Source organism: Harmonia axyridis, chromosome 2, assembly GCF_914767665.1.
Source record: "Harmonia axyridis chromosome 2, icHarAxyr1.1, whole genome shotgun sequence".
Classification (NCBI taxonomy): domain Eukaryota; kingdom Metazoa; phylum Arthropoda; class Insecta; order Coleoptera; family Coccinellidae; genus Harmonia; species Harmonia axyridis.
In genome coordinates, this window is record NC_059502.1 from 24,085,476 (window position 1) to 24,103,413 (window position 17,938).

Genomic DNA, 17,938 nt, shown 5'->3' on the forward strand with positions numbered 1-17,938 from the left:
CTTTCAAATTTTTTCAACAATTTTTTTTCTTGCAATCGGTATTAAATAGCCAGATATTGGTTTACAAAAACGCATACTCGATGCTAATCCTGTGCTGCACACAGCTTAAATTTTACTGAAAATGATGCTGCTTAGGTTCCAAATGAAACAGTGGACTCTTTTGATATTGTACAAGAACTTTATATATATATATATATATATTTCTCTTCATTCACAAAAAGATTGGAATGTTATAAAAAAACATGATCCTCAATTACATCTAAAACCCCTAAGGCCCAGTTTCACCAAACAGCACTTGATCCCAGATTGATTAAACTCCGCTTGTTACTAAAGCAGGCTTAACAGTGTTTTCTGTTTCACCATGCATCAACCCGTCCGAAGATGATCGCGATTAACCAAATCGCGATTAAATAGTCAAACCATTTGGCAACGTTGTGAACAAAAAGTTATATAGTGTTCTGTATCGTATAAGCAGTGATGACAACCATTGGCGCTAGGTGTCAGGTGTCATTCATTCATAACTCATAACATTTCAAATCATTTGTCATCTTGTAAACAAAAAACAAAGTTAATTTTTGCCGAAAATGTCGAGTGATGTGCTTCGAAATGTCGGAAACTTGCAGAAGTTAAAAAGAAATTATCCCATTTAACAAAACCACACAGTCTGGAAAAAAAACGATATAAGTAATTTTATTAACTTATTTATTTTCATTAACAAGTTTAACTGCTTCTTAAATAATATTTCAATCAAACATATCAATAAATTATTCTTTGCAATAAATTTCATAAAACACAAAAACAAAGTTTACGTGTATTTTGAATGGGAAATATTGAGCCTATACATATAGTCATATTTCGATAAAATTGACCCAAAAATTAGAAATTTCCGGAAAAATCATTACATAGACAACAGTTCCATACTGATAAATAATTATTAATCTCAACTTGAAAGGTTATAATCCTCCAAAAATGGCCGATTAGTGCTAAATCGCGATTGGTCGATTAAATGGCGCTTTGGAGTGTGGTGAAACGCTACATTACATTAATCCTGATCTAAGGCCTCACTTAAGAGCTAAGTCAAGATTAAAGCATTTGGTGAAACTGGGCCTAAGTGATACTAGATGGTCAAGTAGAATTGATGCTGAAGTTTCATTTTATTCGAATAAGCCTTTTAGAAATAGAAGAAAATGATACTTTTAACATGGAAACTAGACATAAAGCAAGTTCTCTTTTATTAAATATTCATTCTTTTAAATTAATTTGAAGTATAATAATTTCTTATGATGTTTCTTTCCAGATTAATATTGTAAGCAAAATGATGCAAAGTGTAGCGATTGACATCAAAGTGTGCCAAAACTATTTGAAGAATTTAGTTGATCAATTCAAAAATTATAAGGATGATAATGTTCTCGAGGAAAAACTTGCTTAAGCTGGAAAACTAGCGGCTGCTCTTGAGATAGATCAAGGTTTTTCTCTATTATATACTGTAGGACGAAAGTATAAACCAAAATGTTTCGATTATGAACAAACAGATGAGGCACCTAAAGATCCAAAAATAAAATAATAAATAAATTTCTTTTCGAAAAAAATTGATCAAACACTAAGTTCCTTAAATAGTAGGTTTGATATGATATCTGATAACGATAACGTTTTTTGTTTTATTTGTGATATTCCTAAATTAAATGATAAATATCTATTAAAATGCTGTCATGCTCTTCAACAAAAGCTAACTGATCAGGAAAAAAAGAGGCTGACGTGAAAGAAAATGATTTATTCAAGGAGATATAAAAGCCCTTAGATTGTTTTCATTATCTGAAGTGAAAATCCTCTTGAAATACTACAATATATTTTTGAAAATAATCATACTTCTTCTCTACCGAATCTTAGTATTGCCTCAAGAATCCTTCTCACATTACCTGTGTCTGTTGCTTCTGGTGAGAGATCATTCACTAAATTGAAAATATTTGAAAACTATTTGAAGTCTACCATGTCATAAGAAAGATTTTCTGGATTGGCAATCTCAGATATAGAGCAAGAGATACTCGATAAAATTGATTGATTGATTATATAAAAAATTTGCAACAGCCAAATCTAGAAAAACATCCATTCAATTTCTGGATTGATCCTAATTTAATGTTTATGCCTCTATCAATAATTTATAGAAGAATACAGCTTAAGTTTTGAAACACATTTAAAATGTATTATGTTACAACTAACACCATAAAGGCAATGGACGTTGCTGATAGATTTTCAACCATTCTACACTAAATTCTTAACAAAACAAAAAAAATTCCGAGTTTCCAGTGCTTTTCTCCACCTTCCCCCTTTAAGGGGCGCCAAAATATGTTTCGCACGCGGGCGTTGATGTCCCTTGCGGGGGCCCTGAGTATTTATAAGATAAGATAAATTACGAAATACATTTGAAGATAGAAGAAGAATTGGATACAGAATACCATTGGACGCGATAGAAGTGTAACCTTCCTATTTCTCAGATTACGATCGATTCGTTCGTTTCTATAGGAGTTCCAGAATAGGGCTGACTCTGGTCTTCTTTTTGTATAAGGAAGGACTGGAATTTTATTCCCTACGCCTTTTCTATTATTTCTTTAATTTCCTTCTGTTGTTCATTTGGAAGAGTTTTCTCCCTTCTGGATGACACTATTTTCCTCTATTCGATTCTTTGAAAGAGGTATTTCCTCTTGTTTGTCTTTCTTGTTGGAATTTGTATTATCTTTCTTAATTTTCTACTCTCGTGCGCTTTTACCGTCTCTATTGTTTTCTTTATTTTTATATAGAATTATTCAAGAATTATAAGTACAGTGCCCATTAATGATACAAGCAAGGATACATATAAAGGGTATTTTTTTTAAAGCTATAGAACTTCAAATTGCAATAAAACAACGATGGATTATTCGATTGACATGAATTTCATTTATCCGCAAGATAATCTTGTGACATTACATTTTAAATATGATTTTTGGCATATGACCGCCACGGCTGGCTCGGATGTAGTCCAATCTGGTCGTCCAATTTTCGATTACTTTTTCCAATATTTGTGGTCGTATATCGGCAATAACACGGCGAATGTTGTCTTCCAAATGGTCAAGGGTTTGTGGCTTATCCGCATAGACCAATGACTCTACATAGCCCCACAGAAAGTAGTCTAGCGGTGTTAAATCACAAGATCTTGGAGGCCAATTCACAGGTCCAAAACGTGAAATTAGGCGGTCACCAAACGTGTCTTTCATGAAATCGATTGTGGCACAAGCTGTGTGACATGTTGCGCTGTCTTGTTGGAACCACAGCTCCCAGCTCCTGGACATCATGGTTGTTCAATTCAGGAATGAAAAAGTTAGTAATCATGGCTCTATACCGATCACTATTGACTGTAACTTTCTGGCCATCATCGTTTTTGAAGAAGTACGGATCAATGATTCCACCAGCCCATAAAGCGCAACAAACAGTCAGTTTTTCTGGATGTAACGGTGTTTCGACATACACTTGAGGATTAGCTTCACTCCAAATGCGACAGTTTTGTTTGTTGACGTAGCCATTCAACCAGAAGTGCGCTTCATCGCTAAACAAAATAAAATGAACGTAGTGCGCGATAGGTATTTCGCACAGAACCATTATTTTCGAAATGAAATTGCACTATTTACAAGCATTGTTGAGGCGTGAGTCTATTCATCATGAATTGCCAAACTAAACTGAGAATAAATCACTTGACAGCTGTTGAATCGGTCGCCATCTTGAACAGAAATGCCAATTTAAAGTTATATACCTCGAAAAAAAACACCCAATATTATAATTTCTTTCATATAAATTCATATAAACTTAACTTAAATTTGTTTCAAATGTGAATCATAAGTCCTCATCTCAAACACATCGCCTAAGCAAACTGCTTGTGATGCTGAATGCGCTCGAGAGGGAGACCTGAATCAAGAGCACAAAAAACCTCTGAGAGAGCTCGGTTCCACGAGAGACGCAAGAAGGGAGGAAGTGGATCCTTAGCAAACCGTTCAACATAAAAGCTCACATGACTTCTGGCAGACTCAAAATACCCGGAAACTAGCCGGATAGTTTATTATTTTTTCTTTGATTGCAGTTTTGAAAGATTCAAAATTTCTTACCATCCTCACCTCCATGGGGATGGAGTTTTAAAGTTTTGGCCCAAAGAAGAAAAGGTACGCTGAGTAATCGAATTCCTGAAAGTTTGAACGAAACTATGTTCCATTTCGCCCAGTCTTGTTTTCCTATTAGATTTTAATTCATTATCATTATTACAGCTGAACATCCTTTTCAAGGAATGATAAACGAGGAGACACCTTGCATCAAGAACTTCGCCTCATGGTACAGAATCTTGGTCGAGAAAATTTACGGTCTTTTGAATATTACCTTCAGAAGCGTATTTTGGATTGTTTGTAACGAAGAGACGGTCGTATTGAAAGCTCAAACCCACTATACCATATGTCAGAATAGATTCCGCCCAAGAATTATAAAGCATGATTACATTTTTCTTTGACAATATGTCTCTCAGAATATAATATTTGGTGTAACTTCAAATCGAATAAGGATGGTATTAATCGAATAGAAATGCTCCGGAATCGTTTCAAATTATTTTTCTGTAACTAAAGAAGAATCACCATGGATATGAATTACGAATTACATTCGCGATAGAAGAAGAATTGGATACAGAATAGCAAATTTGGACGCATTCGATCGTTTCTATTAGAGTTACAAAATGAGACTGACTCAGGTCTTTTTTTTGAATAAGGACTACGCCTCTACTATAATATCGCCAATATTCTACTGTTGTTCATTTGGGAGAGTTTTTTCCCTCTGCATGACTCTATTTTCATCTAATTGATTCTTCGAAAGAGGTATTTAATTTTGTCTATCTTTCTTGTTGGAATTTGTATTATCATTCTTTGTGCGCTTTAAGAGTCCCTATTTCTTCTTTATTCATTTCTCCTCTGATTTGTTGGTTGATGATATGCCATGGGGCACCAATCGCTGTTCTGATTACTGTATTTAGTTTATTTTGTAACTGATCCTATTATTTTTCGTATTATACCTACTTACTCCTGCATATGCAAGGTTTGCTAATAACACTATATTTATTATCCTCAGCTTGTTTTCTGAGGAAAATTTACTTTTTGAGTTGAGCAGCGGGTTGAATCTCCCGTGCAATTACCTTGCCTTTTTTCTGTTTTCTTATATCTCTTTGCTTAAGTTCATTCTTTCATCTAGAATTACTACCAGATATTTTGCTTCCTTTTTCCATTCTATGGTCTGATTTTCTATTTTAATGTTTCCTGCTTTCTCCTTCTTTACTGTTGTTCCTCCGAAGTCGTATTCACTGTCAAGCTCCATTTCTTGAAGTATACCATCAGTTTATCTAGGTCTATCTGTAACTGCCTTGTAATTTTTTTTCCGCATTCTACTGTGATAGTAGATAGCGGTGTCACCTGCAAACTGTGCTATCTTGCATTTATTCATTGTCGGTATGTCCGCCATGTAAAAATGAACAACAGCGGTCCTATCACCGATCCTTGGGGAACTCCACCTTCAATTTCTCTAATCGATGATTTGAGGGGTACCGCAACCCTAAATCCCCCCTTGCTGCGCAAAAGGCTGACACTATTCGATATCACCGCAAATAATTCTCACCAATTCCAGTTCTGCACCGGAACTTCCAACTTTCTTCTCACCAAACCACAACTCTTGTTCGTTCCATCTCATCTCGAAAGCCGATACGGTTTTGCGTGTAAAACGCATTGTTTACGATCGTATAACACGCGCTCGCAGATCCATTTAATTCATCCCGTAAGAGAGATCGCTTTCACTACGTGCCCCCCTCCCCCGAATGTAACGGTACCCGTCTAGTTAGGAGACCCCGGGGGGTCTGATACCATCTTTACATCATCGATTACCTCCCGGCGGTCTAGGGCGAACGGTATCAGAACTGGCTTAATATGCGATGCGATACGTAAGTACGCCGTGATACGGTTCGATTACGAACGCATGACATGTTGCTGCGTTACGTGATATGACTCTGTGTGGGGATTTGACGAGGTGCGAATGAACTTCGTCGAAATATAAATTAAAAACATCATTTTTAATATATGTACTTAAATAATGATAAAACAAGTCATCATTTTGATTGTGTGCGAAAATCGCTTGATATATTCTTTGAACTTTCGGAAAAAACCTTCGTAAGGCTGTTGAGAATAAGCTCACTGAGTTTTTTCATGAAAAAAATTATAGATTTTGGTTTATATAATAAAAATAAATTGCCTTTATTGAAAGTTAAATTGAAATGTACATTAACAATTATAAAAGTTTATTGAGTCCACTGATGAAGGTAATTCAATATAAATATCAAAATATTGACAACTTTGTGTCCATTCCCTTCACAATAATATATCGTTATGATATATTTCGTTTAGTTTTGTCTTGGAATTTAATTCCAATTGAGTAAACGATTAACAAACTGAATCATGGGCGCCCGCAGAAATTTTTCTCAGGGGGGGCAAAATGAAAATTATTGAAAAACGATAAGGCGTCCATGATTGTCGTAAGCGACATCAGTATTCCGTTTCTTTCTATTTCTGTATTTATATTTATCACCAGCGTCTATTCTGAATTTCAAAAGATCACTAAAATTGCCAGAGTTCTTGTTGCTCTTTTGTATAGGTATATCGTGAGTTCCACAAAAAACTATTGTTTTTATAATCGGTAAATTTTTTTGTCTATTTTCTGCAATACTTTTTTTCTTACCTTCATCTATTGAAGATAATATGTCAGGTTTTTTATTTGATAGCACATCAATAAAATTTTTAGCACGGACAGTTGAATCCTTATGCCAAGCGGAACTAGCATAATTTTTGCCTGCATGTGTAAATCTTTGTATTTTATGTATGATCTTTTTATGAATGTGCCTAAAGTACTACCATGGATCACAGATGATGGAAATAATACACAGTATTTACACAGTGCACCTTTAAGGGCTCTGGAATAAACCATCCATTCATATTGATCCAGCCATTTATAAATAAATGGTCTTTCATTTGGTCCAACAACTTGTCTAAAATAAGAAGTTGCTGGTGGCTTATATGGCATTCTTAGTAAATCATATTTTTGTTTGTTTTGAATAGATGAGAAAGCTATAAAATTTCCAATATCTGTTGATTGTCCAAAGTCCACCGCAAAATTTGGGAAAATTCAAGCCCGCATGTTGAATTTCGCTATATTCCTTTTTTTGTATTGCTTCTTTATTTGAACTGGAGGAATGAGCCGCCATTTGTATATAAAGCTTAATATTTTTAGGAGACTAATTGCAATCGTCATCGGAAATTGATTTCCTTTCGAAAAATTTTCGAATATCCATATTTCCAAGGGTAAATCAATCATAAAAACATAAACATAAGTGAAAATGACTCTCATCAAACAAAAAAAAAGGAACGGAGCAGTCTTTGGGCACTGCCGAAAGGCGCCTAACTGAAAAATCAGCTTTGTAATTATTTATAGAACTTATCTATAATAACGTAATATGAAGTCACAGACATTAAAAATACTCTCTAAACACACTCTCAACGTGGTTTGTCTAGAATAGGAATACAAATGAAAAAATTCTATATTTATCCCCTTCATTCCTACTTCTTCTCGAGAAAAAAAATATCTTGATTGGAGAATGGACAATTATTATTGAAATATGAGAGAAGCCGCATGAAGAATCCCACATCAAAGAAAGCGCCTAAAAAGAAGCCGCCCATAAAACGATCATCTGGTGACGTTCAAAGAAAATGCCGATTGCCGACACGCATATATATAATATGAATTTATAAACAAATTGACACGCATGGAGTGCTTTCGGTTCCATGATTTTTCTTCACCCAAGAAGTGCTCAACGCGCCTTAAAAAGTTTTCGATTAAAAAAATACCTCTGCCGATTATTGTATGTATAGTATGTAATTACATTGAAAACCGGAAAATTGTTGTCAATCCATTACTTTCCTTTTTTCCCTTTGGATTGAGAAAATAATATCGAGGGTGACGAGGGTCTTGTGCTGAAAAATGAGAATCAAAATCTCAGGGGGGGCCATGGCCCCCCCTGGCCCCCCCCTGCGGGCGCCCATGAACTGAATTACTAAATCAACAGACGTACGTTTCGGAATTTTTGTATTTATAATTCTATTATTTATTGAAGACAAAAATTCCAAAACGTACCTCTGTCCTTATGTTAATCTAGTTATTCAATTCGTTAATCGTTTACTCAATTGGTACAGTTTCAGTTATTTTGAAATTTCTTTTGGTTAGTTATTAATTTTGTCATTTTTAAAAATTGGAATTGAATTCCAAGACAAAAATAAACCAAATAGATCATAAAGATATATTATTGTAAAGGGAATGCATACAAAGTTGTCAATTTTTTGATATTTATAATATGTAAAATAAAAAAAAATATATAATATTGTGATAACAATATAAATGTGGCAAAGCTATTCAAACTGAAGCACATCAAAGTAAAGAGGATATAAAAAAAAAACAATTTAACCTTCATCTGCTCATTAAATTTTGACCATCTATATCATCAAATGAAATACACATTGAAAACTAATAAGATAAGTCGGTCATGCTGGACCACCAAATTTTGAGAACTGAGAAGATATGTTCTATATTTAAGCCTGAACTATATCATATTAAGAGATCTCAGCTCTTCAACACATAAATTAAACACAATTACAATTTTTAAATAAAAATCCCGAATGGAAGTGCACCCAATGAATTCAAAAATTGAAATTAATCTACACCAGCAAAAAAAAAATAGGCAGTAATAATTGAATAGATAAATTTTGTACTACGCAATAGAACAAAAAAAAATCAATGAGAGAAATTTTTATATAGAATTAATAATAAATATCGGACGAAGGAGAAAAAACCTACAAGAAAAATGAGCCCCGATACATTATTTAGTTAAATGGAATTTTAATACAAATACATAAAAAAAAAACGTTCAGCTTAAAAAATCTATCAATTATCTCGAAAACAAACATAATTCGTTTAAGGATAATGAACCAATTATTTCAATGATGAATTTTTGGAATTTTAACATTTTGTCGAAAAAATACATACAATCTATTTAGAGTTTAACAAAAATTATACATTCTCCTGTATTTCATTTTGAAAATTCAGAATATCAATAAATCATTCCAAATGAGAAACCGATAAATAACAATTGGCTTGAAGAAGTGTTTTAGAAAAATTGATAATTTTCTGATAATGAAAAATTCTTAATTTCATAATTGAAATAATGGAGATACAATGAAAAATCTTCCAATTCTCAGAGTGGTATAAAAAAAATTAGAATTTTCTTTCTTGAAAACAGTGAGTTTCTTCCTCGGTTTCTCTGGCATATAAAGGATTCTTTCAGAAATTGAAAGAAATGATCAAGCGATTTCCGCGCAGAATCCAAATGATTCTGCACTGAAGAACCTAGTGAGAAAGATAGTGTAGGTATATGTGTACACCCTTAAAAAAAGTTAAACATTTCGGAACTGTCTATAAAGAGTATATTCCGCCATTTATTGCGAAAATACAAATTAATTGTTAAACTAAACTCCTCAAACTACCTCTGTATTACCATTAAATTTGATATACTACACAGTACACATTATAAAGGCGTCGAAATAGAAAAAAAAAAGAAAAGAAAATTTTAATATTCTTATCAAAATTGAAACCACAAGAAATGCATTATTACCGAATAAGTATAAGAATTATGTGACACATTGATGATTTTATAAGGTGATGATGCCTTGTTAGGGGAGATAGGGAGCAGAGAATGTTCTTCAGAAATTCAAATACTTTCCACACTACTAGATAATGGCAAAGTTATTGACATCTGATCGCAACAAAATTCACAATAAAAAGTTCCTACCAAAAACCAAGTGAAATAATATCTTGGAAGAAACACTAGATTGGTAAGTGGAGTCAGGCATATGCATTCCATATAGGAATTGATACATGGCTAGTTTTCTCTCCATAAAGAACACTATTCAAAGGTTCCAACTATACATACTAAATAATTTGAACACAACTATATAACTGTTTAGTGTTTACTATAGTATGTGAAATCAAGTTTTTTTTTATAATCGTTAGATTCGTGGTATTCTGATCTAAGGACTATCCGTTAACCCAATAAATGTATGAATTTTGTACATACTTTGATATGTTGTATTCTCCTTTGAGGCTCAAATCGCAGCACCCTCTATTATAAGTGGTTTACCTGAACGAGTCACCCTTTACTCGAACAGCTCATCATTGAATCATCAGCTGTATAGTTACCTGAAACAAATAAAATTTCATTAGAACCACGCTCAGCCATCTATTCACACTGAATCGATGTCAACTGATGGAAACCAATCATTTGACCAATATGCCAAGTCAACTGGAAAAGATGACTCTGATCGTTATACCACAAAAAAGCGTTATAGATAGTTTAGCATATATGGTAACAAGATATCTAATAGGCCGCAAATGTGGTCAGTAACGAAGTAAATTATTTCTTGCAGCGACTTCCTTATAAGAATCACCCATCATTCGCGTATATCGTGGACCCTGTTTCAGACGACGTGGATCCAGAATGAAAGGAAATGATTTATTGCAACTACGCATTCCAATTAGTCCTGTACGACTAGATCGGGTTTTCATCAACCACTCCAGGCAACCAGAACCTCTCATATTCTGTCAAGAAAGTACCAGGATTTCAGTGTTCATAAAATCCGCTTGAAGAGTTGACAAAATTCGTTTCATCACTACTGAGCAAACTATATCTCTTTTTGAACACTTCAATACATTTCATTGCTCCTAATTGTTGAGCATTGTTTAAATGTTTTCATTTCAATACTTGTATGTAACTTGTACTGCTACTTGTTATTTCTTTAATTTTTAATGTTTTGTTTTCTCTTCTCGCCGAATCATGTTCTATTTAGAAATGACATCATTGATCGAAACATTTTTTGTTTGAGAATATTTTATTATTTCGGTTTGTATCTGTAGCAATTGTAAATGTAATATTTTGATTGTTCATAAATTTTTAATAATTCTGCTGCTGTCAACATTATTTTTGCCCGCAAGACTGACTTTTATCATAGATAAATTCGAGCCTCAAATGCCTAAAAATGGTTCTTATTCTAGGCAAAATACTGGTAATACAATCGCGATATGAAATTCAATTTTAAATTTTTATCTTTATTATTTTTTATTTATTTTTTTTATTTTTATTTACTTTTATGGTCATTTGAAAAGATAGTGACACTATTGTACGTTCGAAAATGGTTGATTCAATAATGAAGTCTTCATCCCAAGAGTTTTTTCCTTAAATGAATATCATTAGTATGTAGTTCGTATGATCAATGAATACGTTCCTGGTAATTTCTTCGATATCGAAGAATCCTCGTCAAGTATAACTGTTAACGAGAAAAGGAAGTGTAAACAAATCCGAAAGCTGTATAAACCCATGTCAAAATTTTCACGTGATCAAGCGCTACGCGAGGTGAATTCGTTAAGTAATCGAAGTAAGGACTGATATTTAGGATTTGAGTCATACGAATGAGTTGTGACTGTGAATATTAGAGACCCTGTTCCTATATTTAGCTGATTCATTAAATAATGGTTCATGTACCTCTGAAACGAAATTTGTTTAATTCGAGTTGGGTAAACTCAAATTGTTCCAGAAATGATGTCATATGAATGTTTTTTTTCAATTATATCCTTTTAGTTTTCATTCAAGATTGTATTATTGTATGGGAGTCAATGGAGAACAATTACAACATTTGATTTGAAAAATTGGGATATACAAGCCACCGGCTTAAAATATGTAGAAGAAGAAGAAGATTTGAAAACGTGAATTTAATTGTTTGGATTGTAAGCATGTTAAAACAATTGGATTTTTTAGAATGTGTTTTTTCAAGTTTGAAAGATTTTGATAAAAAGGTGCTTGTACATTCTTAAAATTACCGAAATATTCAAAATTACGTTTTTCATACACCGTTGTAAAGAGGCTTCCAAGATCTTTCAAATGAAGTATCACTCAACCCTTCTCCGCAATTCAATTTTGAGGAGTTAAAACGCTCCTTCTTAAGGGGTTGCTCGTTCAAGCCTCAAATATACGTCAAATGATGTCTCCCAAACAAATTATTCGACGAGTTTCAGGAAAATTTTCCAAACACTATGTATGTATTCTTTTTAGATAGAACAATACAAATAATTATTAACCTCAAACATAAAGCATGTGTAGATGAAATCTCAGTATAAGCAGAGAAAATGTAAACGGGACATTTCAACGTAAGATACAAGAGTACAGATAAAAACTCAGCAAATACTCTGTCGACTGTCTCCCTTATAGGTATAGTGATTGGTTTGTCAATAAGCTGACATATTTATATTGAATGGCCTCCTCTTCATCCAAACAAAATCCTCTCCATCCTTCCTCTTCACTAAAAGACATATATATATATATTATAATTAAGCCTAAAAACAAAAAATAAAAGAACCAGAAAGAAGTAATAAATGTCATAGTTTCCATTATATCGACTCAAACTTAGCGACCCTTTCTAAAAAAGAATCTGAAATTGAAGGGATAGCTTGGAAACCATCATGAAATCTATAAATTTGACAAGTATTCACCAAGTGGTCAATGGTTTCTTCTACACCACACTCAGAGGGCTTTCAATACAATGCCATTTGAAGAGCAAACTATTGCAACGACCAGTACCAGTCCTAAGTCGATTTAATATAAACCAAATTTTCCTAGGAAGATTGAAACCTAGAACTTTCTCTGAAGGATCAACGATTAGACTTCTGTTGAAGGCATTACAAGAATTCCATTCCGAACGCTAAATTTCCTTGTCACTTTCAGTAGATTGAAGGAAAGTATTAATCCATGAAGGTTTGCATGACTTTAATCTGGCAGTTCTAGCATCTGGGAGGTAAGATACAATTGGAAATGAGTTCGAGTAGAAATGAAATTAATCCCAAGATTTCTTAATACCACAATAAACGCGAATTTTCGACATATTTTGCAAAATCTTTCATTTATTCTAACCAAACAGAACTACTTTGTTCGTCCAAATCCACAAAAAACTCAGTAACATTATTCTTGTTTCATGTAAATACAGGCTAAAATAGAGGTCGACTGTCCAGGAAGACGAATAATGGCCTCACTTAGTGTCAAAACGGTACGGACAGGCAGAAGAGCTCGAAGGCGTCCCCGTATTCAAATCAGGAATTAACAAAGCTTTGTATGCACCACTGTGTATGCGCTTTTGTGGCAAGTTTATAAATTATAGTTAATAGTTGTCTTGTTGCTGAAAACGCTCGTATAAAATGCGGGAAGGTACATAATAACATTGTTTACTCCTTTCATAAAGCGCATTCTGCAGTCGAATTTATTCCTCGTTTTAGATTTACGACCGTCACTTCTTGCACGTTGTTTGGCTGGCGAGCGATCAAATTGCACGGCTACCGTTTGACCCATTATGCATGCCGACGATAAAATTCAGACTGGCAGCATCACCGAGTCAATTTGGCATTCTGTTCTGGGTAGAGCCATTTGGCCACAAGGTTTTTTTTTTTGTTTCGGCATATTTTACAGCGGATATTGCGGGAAACGTTGCCATTTTTATAAGTTCAGAGAAGGTCTCTTGAAATATTTTCAAAAGTCAATGGCTCATTCACGTGGTCCTAAATTGTAAATACAGAGAAAATGGGTAATTTAAAAAAAAAAAGTCCAATAAACTTGGGACCCAAACGCTTTGTTTTCGGGCTAGATTTTGGAGAGAATTAATTTGTTTAAAACCTCATGAATTCAACTGTTTTGAAGCTATGAAAGGAAATTGGAAAATAGCGTAAAGTGACAAGTTTTTATAACTCATTTATTACTGGTGCTATGAACATGAAACCAAAATATTTTTCCGGCACTTTGTCATTTGTTCCTTATTAAAATTAATTTTGATGCTATAATACTACAAACTAGTGTTTTTTCAAATGTAAGCCTAAAAAATTTCCTATAGGAAATGAAATCGCCCTTTTTTCCCTTTCAAATTATATAAATTATTCATATAAATATACAAAAATCATCGGAAGTTTCAGTTTCACACTGCAAATCAACCAATTTCCCTTCTTTGATGATCTATGAATTTTAGAATGTGGCCGGTGGCCACCCAGGTCTCCGGATTTAATACCGTTAGATTTTTCCCTTGTGTCACATTTAAAGACCCACATTTTTCAATTTGAAAATGTTGAAATATTGGAAAAATTTAACGTTTTCAATTCGGAGAACTTAGTGGCCACCGAATATTTTAATTATGTGTACAACTTTCCTTCCGCTGTTTTGCAATGGATGGCTGTAGCAGTAAGTGGTAGTTGAAATAAATAGATCGGACATGTCATAAAATAAGCTTAGGTATTTGTAAACATAACGCCATGTTGCAAATCATTTCACTATATCCAAATTATATTATAGATATTGACAATTGAGATGTTTTGAAATTTGGTAGGATCGGAAATTAGTCTAGACAACCACAAAACAAAAAATATGTCTGAAAACAATGCTGTATGAGTTCCTTACAGCACTGTATTCAGAACTGTAATGAACTCATTACGATACTGAAATAGAGAAAGTGATTTTAAAGCATGACAATGTCCCCATATTGCGAAAGTGATCAAGACGTACTTGGAAACGCTGAAATGGAAAGTCCTACACCACCCGACGTATTCTCCAGACGTTACTGCTTCGGACTATCACTTGTTTCGATCAATGGCAGACGGCCTGGCTGACCAGCACTTCAGGTTTTATGAAGAAGTAAAAAATTGGATTGATTCGTGGATCGCTTCAAAGGATGACCAGTTTTTTCAACGCGGGATTCGTACACTGCACGAAAGATGGGAGAAAGTAGTGACCAGCGATGGACGATACTTTGAATTATAAATGTATAACCAGTTTTTGCACTAATTGCAATAATCTACCTACCCCCAAAAAGAATAATTACGCATTCGAAAATATTCAGTAGTTCTTCCCATTCTCGAATATCATTGACTTTATGAATTTTCCACCTTGGCGTTTTCCTTTAGTTTTAAAAGAAATTGTTAACATAAATTTCAATTAAGAAATCAATTATTTTGGGATAGAAGTAGCAGGAAATGAGGCTATACAATTCAAGGTGCCCACGAAGTTTCGTATCGGATACAAAGAGTGATACAAGAAATTCGAGGAAAACTTGGAAAAGTGAAAATATCAGAGAAAATTCTCTCATCATATTTTTCTGATCAAGCGAATAAAGAAATCATTATGATGGGTACACATTATAGCATGCTCACGGCAATCACAATCATTTTAATGAAGGGAAGTATTAACATTAGTAAATATTCGCAACTTTGGCTTCTCTGAAACGAAAAAGTGAAGGAGTACAATAGTGCAGTAAAATACCCCATTACGACACTTCGCTCGTAACTTAATATTTGATATTAATACCTTCCTTCAATCTAATGAAAGAGACAAGGAAGTGTTGCGTTCGGAATGGAGTTCTTGTGATGTCTTCAACAAAAGTCTTGATCCTTCAGAGAAAGTTCTAGGTTTCAATCTTCCTAGGAAAATTTGGTGTATTTAAATTGAATTAGGACTAGTCATGGTCGTTGTGAAGTATGCTTTTCATATGACATTCTATTGATAACCCACTATGTGATTGTGGAATAGAAAAAACCACGGACCACTTGGTAAATACTTGTCCAATTTATAAATTTCATGGTGGTTTCCAAGCTATCCATTCAGTTTCAGATTCTTTTCCAGAACTTCAAATCAATATAATGGAAACTAATATTTAGTACTCCTTTCGGGTTCTTTTTTTTTGTTTTAGGATTTAATTATAAAGTCGTCAACCGTAGGTGAAGACAAAGGATGGAGAAGATTTTGTTTTGGATGAAGACGAAGCCCTTCAATATAAATATGTCGACTTATTCTGTAAACGTATACACAAATTAAACACTTCATCTATACGGGGAGAAAGAGTTTTTGCTGAGGTTTTTTTCTGTACTCTTGTATCATACGCTGAAATGTATGATGCCCATTTTACATTTACTATACTAATACTCAGATTACAATACACATACAATACACATGCTTTGTTGTTTGAGGTTAATAATTTTTTGTATTGATCTATCTCAAATAAATATATACAGGGGGATACCCCGTATATTTCTAAGCCCATAGTAATTGCAAAATTTTCAAGGAACACGGCGAATTATTTTGTAAGGGAAACATCTTTTGACGTATATTTGAGGTTTGAACGAGCAACGGTGTATGAAAAACGTAATTTTGATGAAGTTTGTTTGTTTGTTGTTTGAAATTGATAATTTTTTGTATTGCTCTATCTCAGAAGAATTTGTGATAGTTGCTGAAAAAAAAACTATGAGTTTTGAGAGTTGTATTCAAGCTTCAGACGACATTGAAGAAATCCGAAAATACCGTTCCTGAGTAACTTATCTGCCGTAAACCTAACAGAAACATGGATTCTACACCTCGGCGTGATGCAAGCTCACATAAACTACCCACACGACACGGTGCTTTTGAGAAACCGATACCGAAACCCAATCCACATATCGATTACAAAATGATGGAAGTAATAATGTAAGTCAACAGCCATCAACGATCTAACACGATGTAAATTTACAGCGTGAATCGCTCGTTGCGCATATTACAAATGTCTCGGCCATTAGTTTGGTCCGTTCCATTAGCATTTCACCATTTTGACGTGTCTCCCGATGGAAAAAGATAATTTTATCGACGTATTCTGGCGTGATTTTTACCATTCCGTTGATGTTTGAACGCATACGAATGGTGTGATAACGAGGGATCAAGAAAGCGTTGTTTCAGGTCAAGACGATCCTAGAAATTAATGAATTCGATGTGGACGAGAAGATTGAATTACCCGATCAGATCTTATCTGTCTATTATATGGGGCATAAAGATTTTTGGGGATTATCACAAACACTTTCAGTGTTACTAGGTAAACGTTTTTTTTGTGAGCTGGTCAATATGTTGGTTTGAAATTATTCGGCATCAGATAACAATTGAAGAATAACAATCAATAAGTAAAATTTGCATGCCATACTTTTCTATGACAGTGTTAATGAAGTCATAAAACAATTATAAATAAACAAACTAACTAACCAACGTCTTACTTGAAAGCGATTTTCTTATTGTATAATCTGTTAAAATTTAAATGAATATTATTGCAATATACATCTTAATTTTGAGTTGTGTGTTCTTACCAAGATTCAAGACTTGACTTGATAATCAAGCTACGTGACTTGGCTTGACATGGAAAAAACTCTTATTTATGAAACTTATTGTATAAAAGAATCGAATATATCAACTATTTTGAGATGGAAACACAAATTAAAAACTATAAACCATAATAAAACAAAAATATAAAAAAATTATTTCTTGATATTAAGAAACTTCCAAGCAATGTTTGATTAAATTATTTTCCATCCAGTATCTAAGACGCCTAATCTATTGCGTGTTTTTGTAAGTCAGCAGCTTTGGAAAATTGTCTTTCAACGGAAACATAAAATGCTAGCGTTGTTGAAAAAATCTTCTTCCATATATATTATTAGAAATAATGAACCGTAATAGAATTCGATAGTTTTTTTCTTGTGAACCTTATTCATCAATTTTCCATATTTATAAGATAATAATAATGTATTATCATTTAATTGACATATGTTGTTAGTAATATCTACCTTTTGGTCTGAATAGATGGTATTAGATATGGACTATCAACTGTTCCTAGATAACGGTTTCGCGCTAGGAGTTACTTGCTATTTGTTATTTAATACTGCATAAATGCACACTTAGTGTTCTATGGTGCCATCCTTA

General features: G+C 33.5%; 1 protein-coding gene across 1 annotated transcript in view; it reads right to left on the minus strand.

Annotated features, from left to right (window-relative positions):
• LOC123673508 (dendritic arbor reduction protein 1-like) overlaps positions 1-17,938 on the minus strand; it is a 475,514-nt gene that overhangs the window by 224,262 nt on the left and 233,314 nt on the right. The window lies entirely within an intron of this gene.